This window comes from Triturus cristatus, chromosome 6 (genome assembly GCF_964204655.1).
Source record: "Triturus cristatus chromosome 6, aTriCri1.1, whole genome shotgun sequence".
NCBI lineage: Eukaryota > Metazoa > Chordata > Amphibia > Caudata > Salamandridae > Triturus > Triturus cristatus.
The window spans coordinates 882,183,320-882,208,308 of NC_140589.1; the positions used below are offsets into that span (position 1 = coordinate 882,183,320).

General features: G+C 46.0%; 26 non-coding genes across 26 annotated transcripts; 13 read left to right on the forward strand and 13 right to left on the reverse strand.

The window, feature by feature from the left end:
• Nucleotides 1-386: 386 nt before the first annotated feature.
• TRNAR-ACG (transfer RNA arginine (anticodon ACG)) lies at nt 387-459 on the reverse strand. The gene has a single exon. It is a non-coding gene; the product is annotated as a tRNA-Arg (tRNA).
• Nucleotides 460-1,231: 772 nt separating this feature from the next.
• Nucleotides 1,232-1,338, forward strand: LOC146818276 (U6 spliceosomal RNA). The gene has a single exon (XR_014963474.1). It is a non-coding gene; the product is annotated as a U6 spliceosomal RNA (small nuclear RNA).
• A 1,007-nt stretch (nt 1,339-2,345) lies between these two features.
• Nucleotides 2,346-2,418, reverse strand: TRNAR-ACG (transfer RNA arginine (anticodon ACG)). The gene has a single exon. It is a non-coding gene; the product is annotated as a tRNA-Arg (tRNA).
• Nucleotides 2,419-3,190: 772 nt separating this feature from the next.
• On the forward strand, nt 3,191-3,297 carry LOC146818278 (U6 spliceosomal RNA). The gene has a single exon (XR_014963475.1). It is a non-coding gene; the product is annotated as a U6 spliceosomal RNA (small nuclear RNA).
• A 1,007-nt stretch (nt 3,298-4,304) lies between these two features.
• Nucleotides 4,305-4,377, reverse strand: TRNAR-ACG (transfer RNA arginine (anticodon ACG)). The gene has a single exon. It is a non-coding gene; the product is annotated as a tRNA-Arg (tRNA).
• Nucleotides 4,378-5,151: 774 nt separating this feature from the next.
• Nucleotides 5,152-5,258, forward strand: LOC146818280 (U6 spliceosomal RNA). Its single transcript, XR_014963476.1, has one exon. It is a non-coding gene; the product is annotated as a U6 spliceosomal RNA (small nuclear RNA).
• Nucleotides 5,259-6,265: 1,007 nt separating this feature from the next.
• TRNAR-ACG (transfer RNA arginine (anticodon ACG)) lies at nt 6,266-6,338 on the reverse strand. Its single transcript has one exon. It is a non-coding gene; the product is annotated as a tRNA-Arg (tRNA).
• Nucleotides 6,339-7,110: 772 nt separating this feature from the next.
• On the forward strand, nt 7,111-7,217 carry LOC146818282 (U6 spliceosomal RNA). Its single transcript, XR_014963477.1, has one exon. It is a non-coding gene; the product is annotated as a U6 spliceosomal RNA (small nuclear RNA).
• A 1,007-nt stretch (nt 7,218-8,224) lies between these two features.
• On the reverse strand, nt 8,225-8,297 carry TRNAH-AUG (transfer RNA histidin (anticodon AUG)). The gene has a single exon. It is a non-coding gene; the product is annotated as a tRNA-His (tRNA).
• Nucleotides 8,298-9,069: 772 nt separating this feature from the next.
• LOC146818284 (U6 spliceosomal RNA) lies at nt 9,070-9,176 on the forward strand. Its single transcript, XR_014963478.1, has one exon. It is a non-coding gene; the product is annotated as a U6 spliceosomal RNA (small nuclear RNA).
• A 1,007-nt stretch (nt 9,177-10,183) lies between these two features.
• On the reverse strand, nt 10,184-10,256 carry TRNAR-ACG (transfer RNA arginine (anticodon ACG)). The gene has a single exon. It is a non-coding gene; the product is annotated as a tRNA-Arg (tRNA).
• Nucleotides 10,257-11,030: 774 nt separating this feature from the next.
• On the forward strand, nt 11,031-11,137 carry LOC146818286 (U6 spliceosomal RNA). Its single transcript, XR_014963479.1, has one exon. It is a non-coding gene; the product is annotated as a U6 spliceosomal RNA (small nuclear RNA).
• Nucleotides 11,138-12,144: 1,007 nt separating this feature from the next.
• TRNAR-ACG (transfer RNA arginine (anticodon ACG)) lies at nt 12,145-12,217 on the reverse strand. Its single transcript has one exon. It is a non-coding gene; the product is annotated as a tRNA-Arg (tRNA).
• A 772-nt stretch (nt 12,218-12,989) lies between these two features.
• Nucleotides 12,990-13,096, forward strand: LOC146818288 (U6 spliceosomal RNA). The gene has a single exon (XR_014963480.1). It is a non-coding gene; the product is annotated as a U6 spliceosomal RNA (small nuclear RNA).
• Nucleotides 13,097-14,103: 1,007 nt separating this feature from the next.
• TRNAR-ACG (transfer RNA arginine (anticodon ACG)) lies at nt 14,104-14,176 on the reverse strand. The gene has a single exon. It is a non-coding gene; the product is annotated as a tRNA-Arg (tRNA).
• Nucleotides 14,177-14,948: 772 nt separating this feature from the next.
• LOC146818290 (U6 spliceosomal RNA) lies at nt 14,949-15,055 on the forward strand. The gene has a single exon (XR_014963481.1). It is a non-coding gene; the product is annotated as a U6 spliceosomal RNA (small nuclear RNA).
• A 1,007-nt stretch (nt 15,056-16,062) lies between these two features.
• TRNAR-ACG (transfer RNA arginine (anticodon ACG)) lies at nt 16,063-16,135 on the reverse strand. Its single transcript has one exon. It is a non-coding gene; the product is annotated as a tRNA-Arg (tRNA).
• A 772-nt stretch (nt 16,136-16,907) lies between these two features.
• LOC146818292 (U6 spliceosomal RNA) lies at nt 16,908-17,014 on the forward strand. The gene has a single exon (XR_014963482.1). It is a non-coding gene; the product is annotated as a U6 spliceosomal RNA (small nuclear RNA).
• Nucleotides 17,015-18,021: 1,007 nt separating this feature from the next.
• TRNAH-AUG (transfer RNA histidin (anticodon AUG)) lies at nt 18,022-18,094 on the reverse strand. The gene has a single exon. It is a non-coding gene; the product is annotated as a tRNA-His (tRNA).
• A 772-nt stretch (nt 18,095-18,866) lies between these two features.
• Nucleotides 18,867-18,973, forward strand: LOC146818294 (U6 spliceosomal RNA). The gene has a single exon (XR_014963483.1). It is a non-coding gene; the product is annotated as a U6 spliceosomal RNA (small nuclear RNA).
• A 1,007-nt stretch (nt 18,974-19,980) lies between these two features.
• Nucleotides 19,981-20,053, reverse strand: TRNAR-ACG (transfer RNA arginine (anticodon ACG)). The gene has a single exon. It is a non-coding gene; the product is annotated as a tRNA-Arg (tRNA).
• A 774-nt stretch (nt 20,054-20,827) lies between these two features.
• On the forward strand, nt 20,828-20,934 carry LOC146818296 (U6 spliceosomal RNA). Its single transcript, XR_014963484.1, has one exon. It is a non-coding gene; the product is annotated as a U6 spliceosomal RNA (small nuclear RNA).
• A 1,007-nt stretch (nt 20,935-21,941) lies between these two features.
• Nucleotides 21,942-22,014, reverse strand: TRNAR-ACG (transfer RNA arginine (anticodon ACG)). The gene has a single exon. It is a non-coding gene; the product is annotated as a tRNA-Arg (tRNA).
• Nucleotides 22,015-22,786: 772 nt separating this feature from the next.
• Nucleotides 22,787-22,893, forward strand: LOC146818298 (U6 spliceosomal RNA). Its single transcript, XR_014964514.1, has one exon. It is a non-coding gene; the product is annotated as a U6 spliceosomal RNA (small nuclear RNA).
• Nucleotides 22,894-23,900: 1,007 nt separating this feature from the next.
• TRNAH-AUG (transfer RNA histidin (anticodon AUG)) lies at nt 23,901-23,973 on the reverse strand. Its single transcript has one exon. It is a non-coding gene; the product is annotated as a tRNA-His (tRNA).
• Nucleotides 23,974-24,745: 772 nt separating this feature from the next.
• LOC146818300 (U6 spliceosomal RNA) lies at nt 24,746-24,852 on the forward strand. The gene has a single exon (XR_014963485.1). It is a non-coding gene; the product is annotated as a U6 spliceosomal RNA (small nuclear RNA).
• Nucleotides 24,853-24,989: the final 137 nt, after the last annotated feature.

Genomic DNA, 24,989 nt, shown 5'->3' on the forward strand with positions numbered 1-24,989 from the left:
CCTGGCTGCTTGGTTCCAGTTGTAGGCCTACATCCCACAGGCAATTTGCTTGTCCCTCTCACACATGTAAATGGGTCAGCACTCAAGTGCACACACCTGCCTGCACCCACAGACCCTCTCACACACACTTTTCTCAACAAGATTTTTTCCTAGTTTAGAGACTCAGAGACCCATGTTGAAATACAAAAGCAGCACACCACATGACGGCCTTCACATAGAATTCAGCAGCAAATGGGAAACTTTTAACTAGCCGTGGTCCTATTACTGCAGCCCTACCATGGAACGACTGCTGGATGAGTCCTGCTCGAGAATATTGAACCTACAACAAGTCTGAGGTAAATAAGAATTCCACAGGAATACCATAAAACAGGGACCTATGACCCTTTCGAGCCAGATAGGAGTCGAACCTACAATCTTCTGATCCGTAGTCAGACGCGTTATCCATTGCGCCACTGGCCCCATGTAGGATTACCCATACTTTTGTCCTTAAGAGGACCAGAAGTTGTGTGTGTGTGTGTGTGTGTGTTTTAAAACACCATTCCATCAACCTTTTTAGCCACGTTTACTGCTCACAACCAGAAGACACAAGTAAACCCACCTGACCTCCTGAAATTCTGTTCTGTCAGGTGTTCCTAACTTATACAAAGGACTTTAGGAGGACGAAGGACCTAAAAGTCAGGGGAAATGGTCCTAGGTCCAAGGAAATGTTTTAGATCAGCCTCAGTTTCTTAAATATTCTGCATTAACATCATCAGTTCCACGTCTGTGTGGAGCTGATCTTGAGGACTCCTTAATCAGCAGGCGGGTACAACAATAAAGTGTTTAATATTACAATACAGGCGAAAATTCAGACACCTTGTCATAGGCTCACCTTGTCCAGGGACCCAAGCATGCTGCCTTTCACCTCTCAGAGCCCTTCACCTAACCTACTGTGCAGCTGTCTCACCTTTAATATCACTGTTCCACAGGCAGCATGATGTCACAATGTTCCTTGTCAGTAGCCTGAACCATGAGCCTTTGCAACCCTGGCATAATCTACATACTTCCAATTGGTGAAGTCTTGGACCACAAATGCAGTGAAGAATAATGGATTGTTACTCTTCATGCATTTTTGCCCATTGGCTCAGATTTGAATGCTTACTGGCCATACGAGCATCTCTGCCAGGCCACCCTATGTCTAGAGACCGTAGATTTAGAGAGTTTATAAACATTGTAGGTTCATCAAGGAAGTGTGCTCGCTTCGGCGGCACATATACTAAAATTGGAACGATACAGAGAAGATTAGCATGGCCCCTGCGCAAGGATGACACGCAAATTCGTGAAGCGTTCCATATTTTTACCAGCTTTCAGGAGAGAAATGTTCTATGTTTTCAAGACTAATTGAAATAATAAAGCAGGTTCCAGTGCTTTCCTCCTAATATCTATTTTTCAATTTGTCTCTCCTCAACATTTTTAATGTATTTACCTCGCAGTAATGAAGGTGCACTCTATGGCCAGCTGCATTTAGCAAGGAAGCCTGCAGGACTTCTGGGACTTTTCTTTCCCTTCTTCAGCCTCCCTGTCATTATTCTTCACAACCCCCAAATCTATACTGCTGCCAGCGATGCGTTGCTTTGTGGGAAGCAAGAGAAAGAGAAGGGGAGGGCCTATGCAAATGATGGCCTCAGGGCTGTCTGGGAGTCCCTTTTCAGCAGTACTGTTAAAATCCGCCTTGCAACCAGATTGGTCGGGTAAGCTGAAAAACACCAGGCATGATTGGGCACCAGGTCCTCTAGGCCCTTGGAGGACATATCGGCGCTGCATCCCTCAGTTTCTGAGGTCCAAGAAATGTTCACCCTCCACCCTAATAGAGAGGTCTTGGCCGATCGTGGCCGATCGGGGCAGAAGGGAGCAGGGCAAGATGCTCATGATCCTGCTCTAATAATGAACTGCCTTCCTCTCTCCTTACCTGTGGTTCTGCCTGGCTGCTTGGTTCCAGTTGTAGGCCTACATCCCACAGGCAATTTGCTTGTCCCTCTCACACATGTAAATGGGTCAGCACTCAAGTGCACACACCTGCCTGCACCCACAGACCCTCTCACACACACTTTTCTCAACAAGATTTTTTCCTAGTTTAGAGACTCAGAGACCCATGTTGAAATACAAAAGCAGCACACCACATGACGGCCTTCACATAGAATCCAGCAGCAAATGGGAAACTTTTAACTAGCCGTGGTCCTATTACTGCAGCCCTACCATGGAACGACTGCTGGATGAGTCCTGCTCGAGAATATTGAACCTACAACAAGTCTGAGGTAAATAAGAATTCCACAGGAATACCATAAAACAGGGACCTATGACCCTTTCGAGCCAGATAGGAGTCGAACCTACAATCTTCTGATCCGTAGTCAGACGCGTTATCCATTGCGCCACTGGCCCCATGTAGGATTACCCATACTTTTGTCCTTAAGAGGACCAGAAGTTGTGTGTGTGTGTGTGTGTGTGTTTTAAAACACCATTCCATCAACCTTTTTAGCCACGTTTACTGCTCACAACCAGAAGACACAAGTAAACCCACCTGACCTCCTGAAATTCTGTTCTGTCAGGTGTTCCTAACTTATACAAAGGACTTTAGGAGGACGAAGGACCTAAAAGTCAGGGGAAATGGTCCTAGGTCCAAGGAAATGTTTTAGATCAGCCTCAGTTTCTTAAATATTCTGCATTAACATCATCATTTCCACGTCTGTGTGGAGCTGATCTTGAGGACTCCTTAATCAGCAGGCGGGTACAACAATAAAGTGTTTAATATTACAATACAGGCGAAAATTCAGACACCTTGTCATAGGCTCACCTTGTCCAGGGACCCAAGCATGCTGCCTTTCACCTCTCAGAGCCCTTCACCTAACCTACTGTGCAGCTGTCTCACCTTTAATATCACTGTTCCACAGGCAGCATGATGTCACAATGTTCCTTGTCAGTAGCCTGAACCATGAGCCTTTGCAACCGTGGCATAATCTACATACTTCCAATTGGTGAAGTCTTGGACCACAAATGCAGTGAAGAATAATGGATTGTTACTCTTCATGCATTTTTGCCCATTGGCTCAGATTTGAATGCTTACTGGCCATACGAGCATCTCTGCCAGGCCACCCTATGTCTAGAGACCGTAGATTTAGAGAGTTTATAAACATTGTAGGTTCATCAATGAAGTGTGCTCGCTTCGGCGGCACATATACTAAAATTGGAACGATACAGAGAAGATTAGCATGGCCCCTGCGCAAGGATGACACGCAAATTCGTGAAGCGTTCCATATTTTTACCAGCTTTCAGGAGAGACATGTTCTATGTTTTCAAGACTAATTGAAATAATAAAGCAGGTTCCAGTGCTTTCCTCCTAATATCTATTTTTCAATTTGTCTCTCCTCAACATTTTTAATGTATTTACCTCGCAGTAATGAAGGTGCCCTCTATGGCCAGCTGCATTTAGCAAGGAAGCCTGCAGGACTTCTGGGACTTTTCTTTCCCTTCTTCAGCCTCCCTGTCATTATTCTTCACAACCCCCAAATCTATACTGCTGCCAGCGATGCGTTGCTTTGTGGGAAGCAAGAGAAAGAGAAGGGGAGGGCCTATGCAAATGATGGCCTCAGGGCTGTCTGGGAGTCCCTTTTCAGCAGTACTGTTAAAATCCGCCTTGCAACCAGATTGGTCGGGTAAGCTGAAAAACACCAGGCATGATTGGGCACCAGGTCCTCTAGGCCCTTGGAGGACATATCGGCGCTGCATCCCTCAGTTTCTGAGGTCCAAGAAATGTTCACCCTCCACCCTAATAGAGAGGTCTTGGCCGATCGTGGCCGATCGGGGCAGAAGGGAGCAGGGCAAGATGCTCATGATCCTGCTCTAATAATGAACTGCCTTCCTCTCTCCTTACCTGTGGTTCTGCCTGGCTGCTTGGTTCCAGTTGTAGGCCTACATCCCACAGGCAATTTGCTTGTCCCTCTCACACATGTAAATGGGTCAGCACTCAAGTGCACACACCTGCCTGCACCCACAGACCCTCTCACACACACTTTTCTCAACAAGATTTTTTCCTAGTTTAGAGACTCAGAGACCCATGTTGAAATACAAAAGCAGCACACCACATGACGGCCTTCACATAGAATCCAGCAGCAAATGGGAAACTTTTAACTAGCCGTGGTCCTATTACTGCAGCCCTACCATGGAACGACTGCTGGATGAGTCCTGCTCGAGAATATTGAACCTACAACAAGTCTGAGGTAAATAAGAATTCCACAGGAATACCATAAAACAGGGACCTATGACCCTTTCGAGCCAGATAGGAGTCGAACCTACAATCTTCTGATCCGTAGTCAGACGCGTTATCCATTGCGCCACTGGCCCCATGTAGGATTACCCATACTTTTGTCCTTAAGAGGACCAGAAGTTGTGTGTGTGTGTGTGTGTGTGTGTTTTAAAACACCATTCCATCAACCTTTTTAGCCACGTTTACTGCTCACAACCAGAAGACACAAGTAAACCCACCTGACCTCCTGAAATTCTGTTCTGTCAGGTGTTCCTAACTTATACAAAGGACTTTAGGAGGACGAAGGACCTAAAAGTCAGGGGAAATGGTCCTAGGTCCAAGGAAATGTTTTAGATCAGCCTCAGTTTCTTAAATATTCTGCATTAACATCATCAGTTCCACGTCTGTGTGGAGCTGATCTTGAGGACTCCTTAATCAGCAGGCGGGTACAACAATAAAGTGTTTAATATTACAATACAGGCGAAAATTCAGACACCTTGTCATAGGCTCACCTTGTCCAGGGACCCAAGCATGCTGCCTTTCACCTCTCAGAGCCCTTCACCTAACCTACTGTGCAGCTGTCTCACCTTTAATATCACTGTTCCACAGGCAGCATGATGTCACAATGTTCCTTGTCAGTAGCCTGAACCATGAGCCTTTGCAACCCTGGCATAATCTACATACTTCCAATTGGTGAAGTCTTGGACCACAAATGCAGTGAAGAATAATGGATTGTTACTCTTCATGCATTTTTGCCCATTGGCTCAGATTTGAATGCTTACTGGCCATACGAGCATCTCTGCCAGGCCACCCTATGTCTAGAGACCGTAGATTTAGAGAGTTTATAAACATTGTAGGTTCATCAATGAAGTGTGCTCGCTTCGGCGGCACATATACTAAAATTGGAACGATACAGAGAAGATTAGCATGGCCCCTGCGCAAGGATGACACGCAAATTCGTGAAGCGTTCCATATTTTTACCAGCTTTCAGGAGAGAAATGTTCTATGTTTTCAAGACTAATTGAAATAATAAAGCAGGTTCCAGTGCTTTCCTCCTAATATCTATTTTTCAATTTGTCTCTCCTCAACATTTTTAATGTATTTACCTCGCAGTAATGAAGGTGCACTCTATGGCCAGCTGCATTTAGCAAGGAAGCCTGCAGGACTTCTGGGACTTTTCTTTCCCTTCTTCAGCCTCCCTGTCATTATTCTTCACAACCCCCAAATCTATACTGCTGCCAGCGATGCGTTGCTTTGTGGGAAGCAAGAGAAAGAGAAGGGGAGGGCCTATGCAAATGATGGCCTCAGGGCTGTCTGGGAGTCCCTTTTCAGCAGTACTGTTAAAATCCGCCTTGCAACCAGATTGGTCGGGTAAGCTGAAAAACACCAGGCATGATTGGGCACCAGGTCCTCTAGGCCCTTGGAGGACATATTGGCGCTGCATCCCTCAGTTTCTGAGGTCCAAGAAATGTTCACCCTCCACCCTAATAGAGAGGTCTTGGCCGATCGGGGCCGATCGGGGCAGAAGGGAGCAGGGCAAGATGCTCATGATCCTGCTCTAATAATGAACTGCCTTCCTCTCTCCTTACCTGTGGTTCTGCCTGGCTGCTTGGTTCCAGTTGTAGGCCTACATCCCACAGGCAATTTGCTTGTCCCTCTCACACATGTAAATGGGTCAGCACTCAAGTGCACACACCTGCCTGCACCCACAGACCCTCTCACACACACTTTTCTCAACAAGATTTTTTCCTAGTTTAGAGACTCAGAGACCCATGTTGAAATACAAAAGCAGCACACCACATGACGGCCTTCACATAGAATCCAGCAGCAAATGGGAAACTTTTAACTAGCCGTGGTCCTATTACTGCAGCCCTACCATGGAACGACTGCTGGATGAGTCCTGCTCGAGAATATTGAACCTACAACAAGTCTGAGGTAAATAAGAATTCCACAGGAATACCATAAAACAGGGACCTATGACCCTTTCGAGCCAGATAGGAGTCGAACCTACAATCTTCTGATCCGTAGTCAGACGCGTTATCCATTGCGCCACTGGCCCCATGTAGGATTACCCATACTTTTGTCCTTAAGAGGACCAGAAGTTGTGTGTGTGTGTGTGTGTGTGTTTTAAAACACCATTCCATCAACCTTTTTAGCCACGTTTACTGCTCACAACCAGAAGACACAAGTAAACCCACCTGACCTCCTGAAATTCTGTTCTGTCAGGTGTTCCTAACTTATACAAAGGACTTTAGGAGGACGAAGGACCTAAAAGTCAGGGGAAATGGTCCTAGGTCCAAGGAAATGTTTTAGATCAGCCTCAGTTTCTTAAATATTCTGCATTAACATCATCAGTTCCACGTCTGTGTGGAGCTGATCTTGAGGACTCCTTAATCAGCAGGCGGGTACAACAATAAAGTGTTTAATATTACAATACAGGCGAAAATTCAGACACCTTGTCATAGGCTCACCTTGTCCAGGGACCCAAGCATGCTGCCTTTCACCTCTCAGAGCCCTTCACCTAACCTACTGTGCAGCTGTCTCACCTTTAATATCACTGTTCCACAGGCAGCATGATGTCACAATGTTCCTTGTCAGTAGCCTGAACCATGAGCCTTTGCAACCCTGGCATAATCTACATACTTCCAATTGGTGAAGTCTTGGACCACAAATGCAGTGAAGAATAATGGATTGTTACTCTTCATGCATTTTTGCCCATTGGCTCAGATTTGAATGCTTACTGGCCATACGAGCATCTCTGCCAGGCCACCCTATGTCTAGAGACCGTAGATTTAGAGAGTTTATAAACATTGTAGGTTCATCAAGGAAGTGTGCTCGCTTCGGCGGCACATATACTAAAATTGGAACGATACAGAGAAGATTAGCATGGCCCCTGCGCAAGGATGACACGCAAATTCGTGAAGCGTTCCATATTTTTACCAGCTTTCAGGAGAGAAATGTTCTATGTTTTCAAGACTAATTGAAATAATAAAGCAGGTTCCAGTGCTTTCCTCCTAATATCTATTTTTCAATTTGTCTCTCCTCAACATTTTTAATGTATTTACCTCGCAGTAATGAAGGTGCACTCTATGGCCAGCTGCATTTAGCAAGGAAGCCTGCAGGACTTCTGGGACTTTTCTTTCCCTTCTTCAGCCTCCCTGTCATTATTCTTCACAACCCCCAAATCTATACTGCTGCCAGCGATGCGTTGCTTTGTGGGAAGCAAGAGAAAGAGAAGGGGAGGGCCTATGCAAATGATGGCCTCAGGGCTGTCTGGGAGTCCCTTTTCAGCAGTACTGTTAAAATCCGCCTTGCAACCAGATTGGTCGGGTAAGCTGAAAAACACCAGGCATGATTGGGCACCAGGTCCTCTAGGCCCTTGGAGGACATATCGGCGCTGCATCCCTCAGTTTCTGAGGTCCAAGAAATGTTCACCCTCCACCCTAATAGAGAGGTCTTGGCCGATCGGGGCCGATCGGGGCAGAAGGGAGCAGGGCAAGATGCTCATGATCCTGCTCTAATAATGAACTGCCTTCCTCTCTCCTTACCTGTGGTTCTGCCTGGCTGCTTGGTTCCAGTTGTAGGCCTACATCCCACAGGCAATTTGCTTGTCCCTCTCACACATGTAAATGGGTCAGCACTCAAGTGCACACACCTGCCTGCACCCACAGACCCTCTCACACACACTTTTCTCAACAAGATTTTTTCCTAGTTTAGAGACTCAGAGACCCATGTTGAAATACAAAAGCAGCACACCACATGACGGCCTTCACATAGAATCCAGCAGCAAATGGGAAACTTTTAACTAGCCGTGGTCCTATTACTGCAGCCCTACCATGGAACGACTGCTGGATGAGTCCTGCTCGAGAATATTGAACCTACAACAAGTCTGAGGTAAATAAGAATTCCACAGGAATACCATAAAACAGGGACCTATGACCCTTTCGAGCCAGATAGGAGTCGAACCTACAATCTTCTGATCCATAGTCAGACGCGTTATCCATTGCGCCACTGGCCCCATGTAGGATTACCCATACTTTTGTCCTTAAGAGGACCAGAAGTTGTGTGTGTGTGTGTGTGTGTGTTTTAAAACACCATTCCATCAACCTTTTTAGCCACGTTTACTGCTCACAACCAGAAGACACAAGTAAACCCACCTGACCTCCTGAAATTCTGTTCTGTCAGGTGTTCCTAACTTATACAAAGGACTTTAGGAGGACGAAGGACCTAAAAGTCAGGGGAAATGGTCCTAGGTCCAAGGAAATGTTTTAGATCAGCCTCAGTTTCTTAAATATTCTGCATTAACATCATCAGTTCCACGTCTGTGTGGAGCTGATCTTGAGGACTCCTTAATCAGCAGGCGGGTACAACAATAAAGTGTTTAATATTACAATACAGGCGAAAATTCAGACACCTTGTCATAGGCTCACCTTGTCCAGGGACCCAAGCATGCTGCCTTTCACCTCTCAGAGCCCTTCACCTAACCTACTGTGCAGCTGTCTCACCTTTAATATCACTGTTCCACAGGCAGCATGATGTCACAATGTTCCTTGTCAGTAGCCTGAACCATGAGCCTTTGCAACCCTGGCATAATCTACATACTTCCAATTGGTGAAGTCTTGGACCACAAATGCAGTGAAGAATAATGGATTGTTACTCTTCATGCATTTTTGCCCATTGGCTCAGATTTGAATGCTTACTGGCCATACGAGCATCTCTGCCAGGCCACCCTATGTCTAGAGACCGTAGATTTAGAGAGTTTATAAACATTGTAGGTTCATCAATGAAGTGTGCTCGCTTCGGCGGCACATATACTAAAATTGGAACGATACAGAGAAGATTAGCATGGCCCCTGCGCAAGGATGACACGCAAATTCGTGAAGCGTTCCATATTTTTACCAGCTTTCAGGAGAGAAATGTTCTATGTTTTCAAGACTAATTGAAATAATAAAGCAGGTTCCAGTGCTTTCCTCCTAATATCTATTTTTCAATTTGTCTCTCCTCAACATTTTTAATGTATTTACCTCGCAGTAATGAAGGTGCACTCTATGGCCAGCTGCATTTAGCAAGGAAGCCTGCAGGACTTCTGGGACTTTTCTTTCCCTTCTTCAGCCTCCCTGTCATTATTCTTCACAACCCCCAAATCTATACTGCTGCCAGCGATGCGTTGCTTTGTGGGAAGCAAGAGAAAGAGAAGGGGAGGGCCTATGCAAATGATGGCCTCAGGGCTGTCTGGGAGTCCCTTTTCAGCAGTACTGTTAAAATCCGCCTTGCAACCAGATTGGTCGGGTAAGCTGAAAAACACCAGGCATGATTGGGCACCAGGTCCTCTAGGCCCTTGGAGGACATATCGGCGCTGCATCCCTCAGTTTCTGAGGTCCAAGAAATGTTCACCCTCCACCCTAATAGAGAGGTCTTGGCCGATCGTGGCCGATCGGGGCAGAAGGGAGCAGGGCAAGATGCTCATGATCCTGCTCTAATAATGAACTGCCTTCCTCTCTCCTTACCTGTGGTTCTGCCTGGCTGCTTGGTTCCAGTTGTAGGCCTACATCCCACAGGCAATTTGCTTGTCCCTCTCACACATGTAAATGGGTCAGCACTCAAGTGCACACACCTGCCTGCACCCACAGACCCTCTCACACACACTTTTCTCAACAAGATTTTTTCCTAGTTTAGAGACTCAGAGACCCATGTTGAAATACAAAAGCAGCACACCACATGACGGCCTTCACATAGAATCCAGCAGCAAATGGGAAACTTTTAACTAGCCGTGGTCCTATTACTGCAGCCCTACCATGGAACGACTGCTGGATGAGTCCTGCTCGAGAATATTGAACCTACAACAAGTCTGAGGTAAATAAGAATTCCACAGGAATACCATAAAACAGGGACCTATGACCCTTTCGAGCCAGATAGGAGTCGAACCCACAATCTTCTGATCCGTAGTCAGACGCGTTATCCATTGCGCCACTGGCCCCATGTAGGATTACCCATACTTTTGTCCTTAAGAGGACCAGAAGTTGTGTGTGTGTGTGTGTGTGTGTGTTTTAAAACACCATTCCATCAACCTTTTTAGCCACGTTTACTGCTCACAACCAGAAGACACAAGTAAACCCACCTGACCTCCTGAAATTCTGTTCTGTCAGGTGTTCCTAACTTATACAAAGGACTTTAGGAGGACGAAGGACCTAAAAGTCAGGGGAAATGGTCCTAGGTCCAAGGAAATGTTTTAGATCAGCCTCAGTTTCTTAAATATTCTGCATTAACATCATCAGTTCCACGTCTGTGTGGAGCTGATCTTGAGGACTCCTTAATCAGCAGGCGGGTACAACAATAAAGTGTTTAATATTACAATACAGGCGAAAATTCAGACACCTTGTCATAGGCTCACCTTGTCCAGGGACCCAAGCATGCTGCCTTTCACCTCTCAGAGCCCTTCACCTAACCTACTGTGCAGCTGTCTCACCTTTAATATCACTGTTCCACAGGCAGCATGATGTCACAATGTTCCTTGTCAGTAGCCTGAACCATGAGCCTTTGCAACCCTGGCATAATCTACATACTTCCAATTGGTGAAGTCTTGGACCACAAATGCAGTGAAGAATAATGGATTGTTACTCTTCATGCATTTTTGCCCATTGGCTCAGATTTGAATGCTTACTGGCCATACGAGCATCTCTGCCAGGCCACCCTATGTCTAGAGACCGTAGATTTAGAGAGTTTATAAACATTGTAGGTTCATCAATGAAGTGTGCTCGCTTCGGCGGCACATATACTAAAATTGGAACGATACAGAGAAGATTAGCATGGCCCCTGCGCAAGGATGACACGCAAATTCGTGAAGCGTTCCATATTTTTACCAGCTTTCAGGAGAGAAATGTTCTATGTTTTCAAGACTAATTGAAATAATAAAGCAGGTTCCAGTGCTTTCCTCCTAATATCTATTTTTCAATTTGTCTCTCCTCAACATTTTTAATGTATTTACCTCGCAGTAATGAAGGTGCACTCTATGGCCAGCTGCATTTAGCAAGGAAGCCTGCAGGACTTCTGGGACTTTTCTTTCCCTTCTTCAGCCTCCCTGTCATTATTCTTCACAACCCCCAAATCTATACTGCTGCCAGCGATGCGTTGCTTTGTGGGAAGCAAGAGAAAGAGAAGGGGAGGGCCTATGCAAATGATGGCCTCAGGGCTGTCTGGGAGTCCCTTTTCAGCAGTACTGTTAAAATCCGCCTTGCAACCAGATTGGTCGGGTAAGCTGAAAAACACCAGGCATGATTGGGCACCAGGTCCTCTAGGCCCTTGGAGGACATATTGGCGCTGCATCCCTCAGTTTCTGAGGTCCAAGAAATGTTCACCCTCCACCCTAATAGAGAGGTCTTGGCCGATCGGGGCCGATCGGGGCAGAAGGGAGCAGGGCAAGATGCTCATGATCCTGCTCTAATAATGAACTGCCTTCCTCTCTCCTTACCTGTGGTTCTGCCTGGCTGCTTGGTTCCAGTTGTAGGCCTACATCCCACAGGCAATTTGCTTGTCCCTCTCACACATGTAAATGGGTCAGCACTCAAGTGCACACACCTGCCTGCACCCACAGACCCTCTCACACACACTTTTCTCAACAAGATTTTTTCCTAGTTTAGAGACTCAGAGACCCATGTTGAAATACAAAAGCAGCACACCACATGACGGCCTTCACATAGAATTCAGCAGCAAATGGGAAACTTTTAACTAGCCGTGGTCCTATTACTGCAGCCCTACCATGGAACGACTGCTGGATGAGTCCTGCTCGAGAATATTGAACCTACAACAAGTCTGAGGTAAATAAGAATTCCACAGGAATACCATAAAACAGGGACCTATGACCCTTTCGAGCCAGATAGGAGTCGAACCTACAATCTTCTGATCCGTAGTCAGACGCGTTATCCATTGCGCCACTGGCCCCATGTAGGATTACCCATACTTTTGTCCTTAAGAGGACCAGAAGTTGTGTGTGTGTGTGTGTGTGTGTTTTAAAACACCATTCCATCAACCTTTTTAGCCACGTTTACTGCTCACAACCAGAAGACACAAGTAAACCCACCTGACCTCCTGAAATTCTGTTCTGTCAGGTGTTCCTAACTTATACAAAGGACTTTAGGAGGACGAAGGACCTAAAAGTCAGGGGAAATGGTCCTAGGTCCAAGGAAATGTTTTAGATCAGCCTCAGTTTCTTAAATATTCTGCATTAACATCATCAGTTCCACGTCTGTGTGGAGCTGATCTTGAGGACTCCTTAATCAGCAGGCGGGTACAACAATAAAGTGTTTAATATTACAATACAGGCGAAAATTCAGACACCTTGTCATAGGCTCACCTTGTCCAGGGACCCAAGCATGCTGCCTTTCACCTCTCAGAGCCCTTCACCTAACCTACTGTGCAGCTGTCTCACCTTTAATATCACTGTTCCACAGGCAGCATGATGTCACAATGTTCCTTGTCAGTAGCCTGAACCATGAGCCTTTGCAACCCTGGCATAATCTACATACTTCCAATTGGTGAAGTCTTGGACCACAAATGCAGTGAAGAATAATGGATTGTTACTCTTCATGCATTTTTGCCCATTGGCTCAGATTTGAATGCTTACTGGCCATACGAGCATCTCTGCCAGGCCACCCTATGTCTAGAGACCGTAGATTTAGAGAGTTTATAAACATTGTAGGTTCATCAAGGAAGTGTGCTCGCTTCGGCGGCACATATACTAAAATTGGAACGATACAGAGAAGATTAGCATGGCCCCTGCGCAAGGATGACACGCAAATTCGTGAAGCGTTCCATATTTTTACCAGCTTTCAGGAGAGAAATGTTCTATGTTTTCAAGACTAATTGAAATAATAAAGCAGGTTCCAGTGCTTTCCTCCTAATATCTATTTTTCAATTTGTCTCTCCTCAACATTTTTAATGTATTTACCTCGCAGTAATGAAGGTGCACTCTATGGCCAGCTGCATTTAGCAAGGAAGCCTGCAGGACTTCTGGGACTTTTCTTTCCCTTCTTCAGCCTCCCTGTCATTATTCTTCACAACCCCCAAATCTATACTGCTGCCAGCGATGCGTTGCTTTGTGGGAAGCAAGAGAAAGAGAAGGGGAGGGCCTATGCAAATGATGGCCTCAGGGCTGTCTGGGAGTCCCTTTTCAGCAGTACTGTTAAAATCCGCCTTGCAACCAGATTGGTCGGGTAAGCTGAAAAACACCAGGCATGATTGGGCACCAGGTCCTCTAGGCCCTTGGAGGACATATCGGCGCTGCATCCCTCAGTTTCTGAGGTCCAAGAAATGTTCACCCTCCACCCTAATAGAGAGGTCTTGGCCGATCGGGGCCGATCGGGGCAGAAGGGAGCAGGGCAAGATGCTCATGATCCTGCTCTAATAATGAACTGCCTTCCTCTCTCCTTACCTGTGGTTCTGCCTGGCTGCTTGGTTCCAGTTGTAGGCCTACATCCCACAGGCAATTTGCTTGTCCCTCTCACACATGTAAATGGGTCAGCACTCAAGTGCACACACCTGCCTGCACCCACAGACCCTCTCACACACACTTTTCTCAACAAGATTTTTTCCTAGTTTAGAGACTCAGAGACCCATGTTGAAATACAAAAGCAGCACACCACATGACGGCCTTCACATAGAATCCAGCAGCAAATGGGAAACTTTTAACTAGCCGTGGTCCTATTACTGCAGCCCTACCATGGAACGACTGCTGGATGAGTCCTGCTCGAGAATATTGAACCTACAACAAGTCTGAGGTAAATAAGAATTCCACAGGAATACCATAAAACAGGGACCTATGACCCTTTCGAGCCAGATAGGAGTCGAACCCACAATCTTCTGATCCGTAGTCAGACGCGTTATCCATTGCGCCACTGGCCCCATGTAGGATTACCCATACTTTTGTCCTTAAGAGGACCAGAAGTTGTGTGTGTGTGTGTGTGTGTGTTTTAAAACACCATTCCATCAACCTTTTTAGCCACGTTTACTGCTCACAACCAGAAGACACAAGTAAACCCACCTGACCTCCTGAAATTCTGTTCTGTCAGGTGTTCCTAACTTATACAAAGGACTTTAGGAGGACGAAGGACCTAAAAGTCAGGGGAAATGGTCCTAGGTCCAAGGAAATGTTTTAGATCAGCCTCAGTTTCTTAAATATTCTGCATTAACATCATCAGTTCCACGTCTGTGTGGAGCTGATCTTGAGGACTCCTTAATCAGCAGGCGGGTACAACAATAAAGTGTTTAATATTACAATACAGGCGAAAATTCAGACACCTTGTCATAGGCTCACCTTGTCCAGGGACCCAAGCATGCTGCCTTTCACCTCTCAGAGCCCTTCACCTAACCTACTGTGCAGCTGTCTCACCTTTAATATCACTGTTCCACAGGCAGCATGATGTCACAATGTTCCTTGTCAGTAGCCTGAACCATGAGCCTTTGCAACCCTGGCATAATCTACATACTTCCAATTGGTGAAGTCTTGGACCACAAATGCAGTGAAGAATAATGGATTGTTACTCTTCATGCATTTTTGCCCATTGGCTCAGATTTGAATGCTTACTGGCCATACGAGCATCTCTGCCAGGCCACCCTATGTCTAGAGACCGTAGATTTAGAGAGTTTATAAACATTGTAGGTTCATCAATGAAGTGTGCTCGCTTCGGCGGCACATATACTAAAATTGGAACGATACAGAGAAGATTAGCATGGCCCCTGCGCAAGGATGACACGCAAATTCGTGAAGCGTTCCATATTTTTACCAGCTTTCAGGAGAGAAATGTTCTATGTTTTCAAGACTAATTGAAATAATAAAGCAGGTTCCAGTGCTTTCCTCCTAATATCTATTTTTCAATTTGTCTCTCCTCAACATTTTTAATGTATTTACCTCGCAGTAATGAAGGTGCACTCTATGGCCAGCTGCATTTAGCAAGGAAGCCTGCAGGACTTCTGGGACTTTTCTTTCCCTTCTTCAGCCTCCCTGTCATTATTCTTCACAACCCCCAAATCTATACTGCTGCCAGCGATGCGTTGCTTTGTGGGAAGCAAGAGAAAGAGAAGGGGAGGGCCTATGCAAATGATGGCCTCAGGGCTGTCTGGGAGTCCCTTTTCAGCAGTACTGTTAAAATCCGCCTTGCAACCAGATTGGTCGGGTAAGCTGAAAAACACCAGGCATGATTGGGCACCAGGTCCTCTAGGCCCTTGGAGGACATATTGGCGCTGCATCCCTCAGTTTCTGAGGTCCAAGAAATGTTCACCCTCCACCCTAATAGAGAGGTCTTGGCCGATCGGGGCCGATCGGGGCAGAAGGGAGCAGGGCAAGATGCTCATGATCCTGCTCTAATAATGAACTGCCTTCCTCTCTCCTTACCTGTGGTTCTGCCTGGCTGCTTGGTTCCAGTTGTAGGCCTACATCCCACAGGCAATTTGCTTGTCCCTCTCACACATGTAAATGGGTCAGCACTCAAGTGCACACACCTGCCTGCACCCACAGACCCTCTCACACACACTTTTCTCAACAAGATTTTTTCCTAGTTTAGAGACTCAGAGACCCATGTTGAAATACAAAAGCAGCACACCACATGACGGCCTTCACATAGAATCCAGCAGCAAATGGGAAACTTTTAACTAGCCGTGGTCCTATTACTGCAGCCCTACCATGGAACGACTGCTGGATGAGTCCTGCTCGAGAATATTGAACCTACAACAAGTCTGAGGTAAATAAGAATTCCACAGGAATACCATAAAACAGGGACCTATGACCCTTTCGAGCCAGATAGGAGTCGAACCTACAATCTTCTGATCCGTAGTCAGACGCGTTATCCATTGCGCCACTGGCCCCATGTAGGATTACCCATACTTTTGTCCTTAAGAGGACCAGAAGTTGTGTGTGTGTGTGTGTGTGTGTTTTAAAACACCATTCCATCAACCTTTTTAGCCACGTTTACTGCTCACAACCAGAAGACACAAGTAAACCCACCTGACCTCCTGAAATTCTGTTCTGTCAGGTGTTCCTAACTTATACAAAGGACTTTAGGAGGACGAAGGACCTAAAAGTCAGGGGAAATGGTCCTAGGTCCAAGGAAATGTTTTAGATCAGCCTCAGTTTCTTAAATATTCTGCATTAACATCATCAGTTCCACGTCTGTGTGGAGCTGATCTTGAGGACTCCTTAATCAGCAGGCGGGTACAACAATAAAGTGTTTAATATTACAATACAGGCGAAAATTCAGACACCTTGTCATAGGCTCACCTTGTCCAGGGACCCAAGCATGCTGCCTTTCACCTCTCAGAGCCCTTCACCTAACCTACTGTGCAGCTGTCTCACCTTTAATATCACTGTTCCACAGGCAGCATGATGTCACAATGTTCCTTGTCAGTAGCCTGAACCATGAGCCTTTGCAACCCTGGCATAATCTACATACTTCCAATTGGTGAAGTCTTGGACCACAAATGCAGTGAAGAATAATGGATTGTTACTCTTCATGCATTTTTGCCCATTGGCTCAGATTTGAATGCTTACTGGCCATACGAGCATCTCTGCCAGGCCACCCTATGTCTAGAGACCGTAGATTTAGAGAGTTTATAAACATTGTAGGTTCATCAAGGAAGTGTGCTCGCTTCGGCGGCACATATACTAAAATTGGAACGATACAGAGAAGATTAGCATGGCCCCTGCGCAAGGATGACACGCAAATTCGTGAAGCGTTCCATATTTTTACCAGCTTTCAGGAGAGAAATGTTCTATGTTTTCAAGACTAATTGAAATAATAAAGCAGGTTCCAGTGCTTTCCTCCTAATATCTATTTTTCAATTTGTCTCTCCTCAACATTTTTAATGTATTTACCTCGCAGTAATGAAGGTGCACTCTATGGCCAGCTGCATTTAGCAAGGAAGCCTGCAGGACTTCTGGGACTTTTCTTTCCCTTCTTCAGCCTCCCTGTCATTATTCTTCACAACCCCCAAATCTATACTGCTGCCAGCGATGCGTTGCTTTGTGGGAAGCAAGAGAAAGAGAAGGGGAGGGCCTATGCAAATGATGGCCTCAGGGCTGTCTGGGAGTCCCTTTTCAGCAGTACTGTTAAAATCCGCCTTGCAACCAGATTGGTCGGGTAAGCTGAAAAACACCAGGCATGATTGGGCACCAGGTCCTCTAGGCCCTTGGAGGACATATCGGCGCTGCATCCCTCAGTTTCTGAGGTCCAAGAAATGTTCACCCTCCACCCTAATAGAGAGGTCTTGGCCGATCGGGGCCGATCGGGGCAGAAGGGAGCAGGGCAAGATGCTCATGATCCTGCTCTAATAATGAACTGCCTTCCTCTCTCCTTACCTGTGGTTCTGCCTGGCTGCTTGGTTCCAGTTGTAGGCCTACATCCCACAGGCAATTTGCTTGTCCCTCTCACACATGTAAATGGGTCAGCACTCAAGTGCACACACCTGCCTGCACCCACAGACCCTCTCACACACACTTTTCTCAACAAGATTTTTTCCTAGTTTAGAGACTCAGAGACCCATGTTGAAATACAAAAGCAGCACACCACATGACGGCCTTCACATAGAATCCAGCAGCAAATGGGAAACTTTTAACTAGCCGTGGTCCTATTACTGCAGCCCTACCATGGAACGACTGCTGGATGAGTCCTGCTCGAGAATATTGAACCTACAACAAGTCTGAGGTAAATAAGAATTCCACAGGAATACCATAAAACAGGGACCTATGACCCTTTCGAGCCAGATAGGAGTCGAACCTACAATCTTCTGATCCATAGTCAGACGCGTTATCCATTGCGCCACTGGCCCCATGTAGGATTACCCATACTTTTGTCCTTAAGAGGACCAGAAGTTGTGTGTGTGTGTGTGTGTGTGTTTTAAAACACCATTCCATCAACCTTTTTAGCCACGTTTACTGCTCACAACCAGAAGACACAAGTAAACCCACCTGACCTCCTGAAATTCTGTTCTGTCAGGTGTTCCTAACTTATACAAAGGACTTTAGGAGGACGAAGGACCTAAAAGTCAGGGGAAATGGTCCTAGGTCCAAGGAAATGTTTTAGATCAGCCTCAGTTTCTTAAATATTCTGCATTAACATCATCAGTTCCACGTCTGTGTGGAGCTGATCTTGAGGACTCCTTAATCAGCAGGCGGGTACAACAATAAAGTGTTTAATATTACAATACAGGCGAAAATTCAGACACCTTGTCATAGGCTCACCTTGTCCAGGGACCCAAGCATGCTGCCTTTCACCTCTCAGAGCCCTTCACCTAACCTACTGTGCAGCTGTCTCACCTTTAATATCACTGTTCCACAGGCAGCATGATGTCACAATGTTCCTTGTCAGTAGCCTGAACCATGAGCCTTTGCAACCCTGGCATAATCTACATACTTCCAATTGGTGAAGTCTTGGACCACAAATGCAGTGAAGAATAATGGATTGTTACTCTTCATGCATTTTTGCCCATTGGCTCAGATTTGAATGCTTACTGGCCATACGAGCATCTCTGCCAGGCCACCCTATGTCTAGAGACCGTAGATTTAGAGAGTTTATAAACATTGTAGGTTCATCAATGAAGTGTGCTCGCTTCGGCGGCACATATACTAAAATTGGAACGATACAGAGAAGATTAGCATGGCCCCTGCGCAAGGATGACACGCAAATTCGTGAAGCGTTCCATATTTTTACCAGCTTTCAGGAGAGAAATGTTCTATGTTTTCAAGACTAATTGAAATAATAAAGCAGGTTCCAGTGCTTTCCTCCTAATATCTATTTTTCAATTTGTCTCTCCTCAACATTTTTAATGTATTTACCTCGCAGTAATGAAGGTGCACTCTATGGCCAGCTGCATTTAGCAAGGAAGCCTGCAGGACTTCTGGGACTTTTCTTTCCCTTCTTCAGCCTCCCTGTCATTATTCTTCACAACCCCCAAATCTATACTGCTGCCAGCGATGCGTTGCTTTGTGGGAAGCAAGAGAAAGAGAAGGGGAGGGCCTATGCAAATGATGGCCTCAGGGCTGTCTGGGAGTCCCTTTTCAGCAGTACTGTTAAAATCCGCCTTGCAACCAGATTGGTCGGGTAAGCTGAAAAACACCAGGCATGATTGGGCACCAGGTCCTCTAGGCCCTTGGAGGACATATCGGCGCTGCATCCCTCAGTTTCTGAGGTCCAAGAAATGTTCACCCTCCACCCTAATAGAGAGGTCTTGGCCGATCGTGGCCGATCGGGGCAGAAGGGAGCAGGGCAAGATGCTCATGATCCTGCTCTAATAATGAACTGCCTTCCTCTCTCCTTACCTGTGGTTCTGCCTGGCTGCTTGGTTCCAGTTGTAGGCCTACATCCCACAGGCAATTTGCTTGTCCCTCTCACACATGTAAATGGGTCAGCACTCAAGTGCACACACCTGCCTGCACCCACAGACCCTCTCACACACACTTTTCTCAACAAGATTTTTTCCTAGTTTAGAGACTCAGAGACCCATGTTGAAATACAAAAGCAGCACACCACATGACGGCCTTCACATAGAATCCAGCAGCAAATGGGAAACTTTTAACTAGCCGTGGTCCTATTACTGCAGCCCTACCATGGAACGACTGCTGGATGAGTCCTGCTCGAGAATATTGAACCTACAACAAGTCTGAGGTAAATAAGAATTCCACAGGAATACCATAAAACAGGGACCTATGACCCTTTCGAGCCAGATAGGAGTCGAACCCACAATCTTCTGATCCGTAGTCAGACGCGTTATCCATTGCGCCACTGGCCCCATGTAGGATTACCCATACTTTTGTCCTTAAGAGGACCAGAAGTTGTGTGTGTGTGTGTGTGTGTGTGTTTTAAAACACCATTCCATCAACCTTTTTAGCCACGTTTACTGCTCACAACCAGAAGACACAAGTAAACCCACCTGACCTCCTGAAATTCTGTTCTGTCAGGTGTTCCTAACTTATACAAAGGACTTTAGGAGGACGAAGGACCTAAAAGTCAGGGGAAATGGTCCTAGGTCCAAGGAAATGTTTTAGATCAGCCTCAGTTTCTTAAATATTCTGCATTAACATCATCAGTTCCACGTCTGTGTGGAGCTGATCTTGAGGACTCCTTAATCAGCAGGCGGGTACAACAATAAAGTGTTTAATATTACAATACAGGCGAAAATTCAGACACCTTGTCATAGGCTCACCTTGTCCAGGGACCCAAGCATGCTGCCTTTCACCTCTCAGAGCCCTTCACCTAACCTACTGTGCAGCTGTCTCACCTTTAATATCACTGTTCCACAGGCAGCATGATGTCACAATGTTCCTTGTCAGTAGCCTGAACCATGAGCCTTTGCAACCCTGGCATAATCTACATACTTCCAATTGGTGAAGTCTTGGACCACAAATGCAGTGAAGAATAATGGATTGTTACTCTTCATGCATTTTTGCCCATTGGCTCAGATTTGAATGCTTACTGGCCATACGAGCATCTCTGCCAGGCCACCCTATGTCTAGAGACCGTAGATTTAGAGAGTTTATAAACATTGTAGGTTCATCAATGAAGTGTGCTCGCTTCGGCGGCACATATACTAAAATTGGAACGATACAGAGAAGATTAGCATGGCCCCTGCGCAAGGATGACACGCAAATTCGTGAAGCGTTCCATATTTTTACCAGCTTTCAGGAGAGAAATGTTCTATGTTTTCAAGACTAATTGAAATAATAAAGCAGGTTCCAGTGCTTTCCTCCTAATATCTATTTTTCAATTTGTCTCTCCTCAACATTTTTAATGTATTTACCTCGCAGTAATGAAGGTGCACTCTATGGCCAGCTGCATTTAGCAAGGAAGCCTGCAGGACTTCTGGGACTTTTCTTTCCCTTCTTCAGCCTCCCTGTCATTATTCTTCACAACCCCCAAATCTATACTGCTGCCAGCGATGCGTTGCTTTGTGGGAAGCAAGAGAAAGAGAAGGGGAGGGCCTATGCAAATGATGGCCTCAGGGCTGTCTGGGAGTCCCTTTTCAGCAGTACTGTTAAAATCCGCCTTGCAACCAGATTGGTCGGGTAAGCTGAAAAACACCAGGCATGATTGGGCACCAGGTCCTCTAGGCCCTTGGAGGACATATTGGCGCTGCATCCCTCAGTTTCTGAGGTCCAAGAAATGTTCACCCTCCACCCTAATAGAGAGGTCTTGGCCGATCGGGGCCGATCGGGGCAGAAGGGAGCAGGGCAAGATGCTCATGATCCTGCTCTAATAATGAACTGCCTTCCTCTCTCCTTACCTGTGGTTCTGCCTGGCTGCTTGGTTCCAGTTGTAGGCCTACATCCCACAGGCAATTTGCTTGTCCCTCTCACACATGTAAATGGGTCAGCACTCAAGTGCACACACCTGCCTGCACCCACAGACCCTCTCACACACACTTTTCTCAACAAGATTTTTTCCTAGTTTAGAGACTCAGAGACCCATGTTGAAATACAAAAGCAGCACACCACATGACGGCCTTCACATAGAATCCAGCAGCAAATGGGAAACTTTTAACTAGCCGTGGTCCTATTACTGCAGCCCTACCATGGAACGACTGCTGGATGAGTCCTGCTCGAGAATATTGAACCTACAACAAGTCTGAGGTAAATAAGAATTCCACAGGAATACCATAAAACAGGGACCTATGACCCTTTCGAGCCAGATAGGAGTCGAACCTACAATCTTCTGATCCGTAGTCAGACGCGTTATCCATTGCGCCACTGGCCCCATGTAGGATTACCCATACTTTTGTCCTTAAGAGGACCAGAAGTTGTGTGTGTGTGTGTGTGTGTGTTTTAAAACACCATTCCATCAACCTTTTTAGCCACGTTTACTGCTCACAACCAGAAGACACAAGTAAACCCACCTGACCTCCTGAAATTCTGTTCTGTCAGGTGTTCCTAACTTATACAAAGGACTTTAGGAGGACGAAGGACCTAAAAGTCAGGGGAAATGGTCCTAGGTCCAAGGAAATGTTTTAGATCAGCCTCAGTTTCTTAAATATTCTGCATTAACATCATCAGTTCCACGTCTGTGTGGAGCTGATCTTGAGGACTCCTTAATCAGCAGGCGGGTACAACAATAAAGTGTTTAATATTACAATACAGGCGAAAATTCAGACACCTTGTCATAGGCTCACCTTGTCCAGGGACCCAAGCATGCTGCCTTTCACCTCTCAGAGCCCTTCACCTAACCTACTGTGCAGCTGTCTCACCTTTAATATCACTGTTCCACAGGCAGCATGATGTCACAATGTTCCTTGTCAGTAGCCTGAACCATGAGCCTTTGCAACCCTGGCATAATCTACATACTTCCAATTGGTGAAGTCTTGGACCACAAATGCAGTGAAGAATAATGGATTGTTACTCTTCATGCATTTTTGCCCATTGGCTCAGATTTGAATGCTTACTGGCCATACGAGCATCTCTGCCAGGCCACCCTATGTCTAGAGACCGTAGATTTAGAGAGTTTATAAACATTGTAGGTTCATCAAGGAAGTGTGCTCGCTTCGGCGGCACATATACTAAAATTGGAACGATACAGAGAAGATTAGCATGGCCCCTGCGCAAAGATGACACGCAAATTCGTGAAGCGTTCCATATTTTTACCAGCTTTCAGGAGAGAAATGTTCTATGTTTTCAAGACTAATTGAAATAATAAAGCAGGTTCCAGTGCTTTCCTCCTAATATCTATTTTTCAATTTGTCTCTCCTCAACATTTTTAATGTATTTACCTCGCAGTAATGAAGGTGCACTCTATGGCCAGCTGCATTTAGCAAGGAAGCCTGCAGGACTTCTGGGACTTTTCTTTCCCTTCTTCAGCCTCCCTGTCATTATTCTTCACAACCCCCAAATCTATACTGCTGCCAGCGATGCGTTGCTTTGTGGGAAGCAAGAGAAAGAGAAGGGGAGGGCCTATGCAAATGATGGCCTCAGGGCTGTCTGGGAGTCCCTTTTCAGCAGTACTGTTAAAATCCGCCTTGCAACCAGATTGGTCGGGTAAGCTGAAAAACACCAGGCATGATTGGGCACCAGGTCCTCTAGGCCCTTGGAGGACATATCGGCGCTGCATCCCTCAGTTTCTGAGGTCCAAGAAATGTTCACCCTCCACCCTAATAGAGAGGTCTTGGCCGATCGGGGCCGATCGGGGCAGAAGGGAGCAGGGCAAGATGCTCATGATCCTGCTCTAATAATGAACTGCCTTCCTCTCTCCTTACCTGTGGTTCTGCCTGGCTGCTTGGTTCCAGTTGTAGGCCTACATCCCACAGGCAATTTGCTTGTCCCTCTCACACATGTAAATGGGTCAGCACTCAAGTGCACACACCTGCCTGCACCCACAGACCCTCTCACACACACTTTTCTCAACAAGATTTTTTCCTAGTTTAGAGACTCAGAGACCCATGTTGAAATACAAAAGCAGCACACCACATGACGGCCTTCACATAGAATCCAGCAGCAAATGGGAAACTTTTAACTAGCCGTGGTCCTATTACTGCAGCCCTACCATGGAACGACTGCTGGATGAGTCCTGCTCGAGAATATTGAACCTACAACAAGTCTGAGGTAAATAAGAATTCCACAGGAATACCATAAAACAGGGACCTATGACCCTTTCGAGCCAGATAGGAGTCGAACCTACAATCTTCTGATCCATAGTCAGACGCGTTATCCATTGCGCCACTGGCCCCATGTAGGATTACCCATACTTTTGTCCTTAAGAGGACCAGAAGTTGTGTGTGTGTGTGTGTGTGTGTTTTAAAACACCATTCCATCAACCTTTTTAGCCACGTTTACTGCTCACAACCAGAAGACACAAGTAAACCCACCTGACCTCCTGAAATTCTGTTCTGTCAGGTGTTCCTAACTTATACAAAGGACTTTAGGAGGACGAAGGACCTAAAAGTCAGGGGAAATGGTCCTAGGTCCAAGGAAATGTTTTAGATCAGCCTCAGTTTCTTAAATATTCTGCATTAACATCATCAGTTCCACGTCTGTGTGGAGCTGATCTTGAGGACTCCTTAATCAGCAGGCGGGTACAACAATAAAGTGTTTAATATTACAATACAGGCGAAAATTCAGACACCTTGTCATAGGCTCACCTTGTCCAGGGACCCAAGCATGCTGCCTTTCACCTCTCAGAGCCCTTCACCTAACCTACTGTGCAGCTGTCTCACCTTTAATATCACTGTTCCACAGGCAGCATGATGTCACAATGTTCCTTGTCAGTAGCCTGAACCATGAGCCTTTGCAACCCTGGCATAATCTACATACTTCCAATTGGTGAAGTCTTGGACCACAAATGCAGTGAAGAATAATGGATTGTTACTCTTCATGCATTTTTGCCCATTGGCTCAGATTTGAATGCTTACTGGCCATACGAGCATCTCTGCCAGGCCACCCTATGTCTAGAGACCGTAGATTTAGAGAGTTTATAAACATTGTAGGTTCATCAATGAAGTGTGCTCGCTTCGGCGGCACATATACTAAAATTGGAACGATACAGAGAAGATTAGCATGGCCCCTGCGCAAGGATGACACGCAAATTCGTGAAGCGTTCCATATTTTTACCAGCTTTCAGGAGAGAAATGTTCTATGTTTTCAAGACTAATTGAAATAATAAAGCAGGTTCCAGTGCTTTCCTCCTAATATCTATTTTTCAATTTGTCTCTCCTCAACATTTTTAATGTATTTACCTCGCAGTAA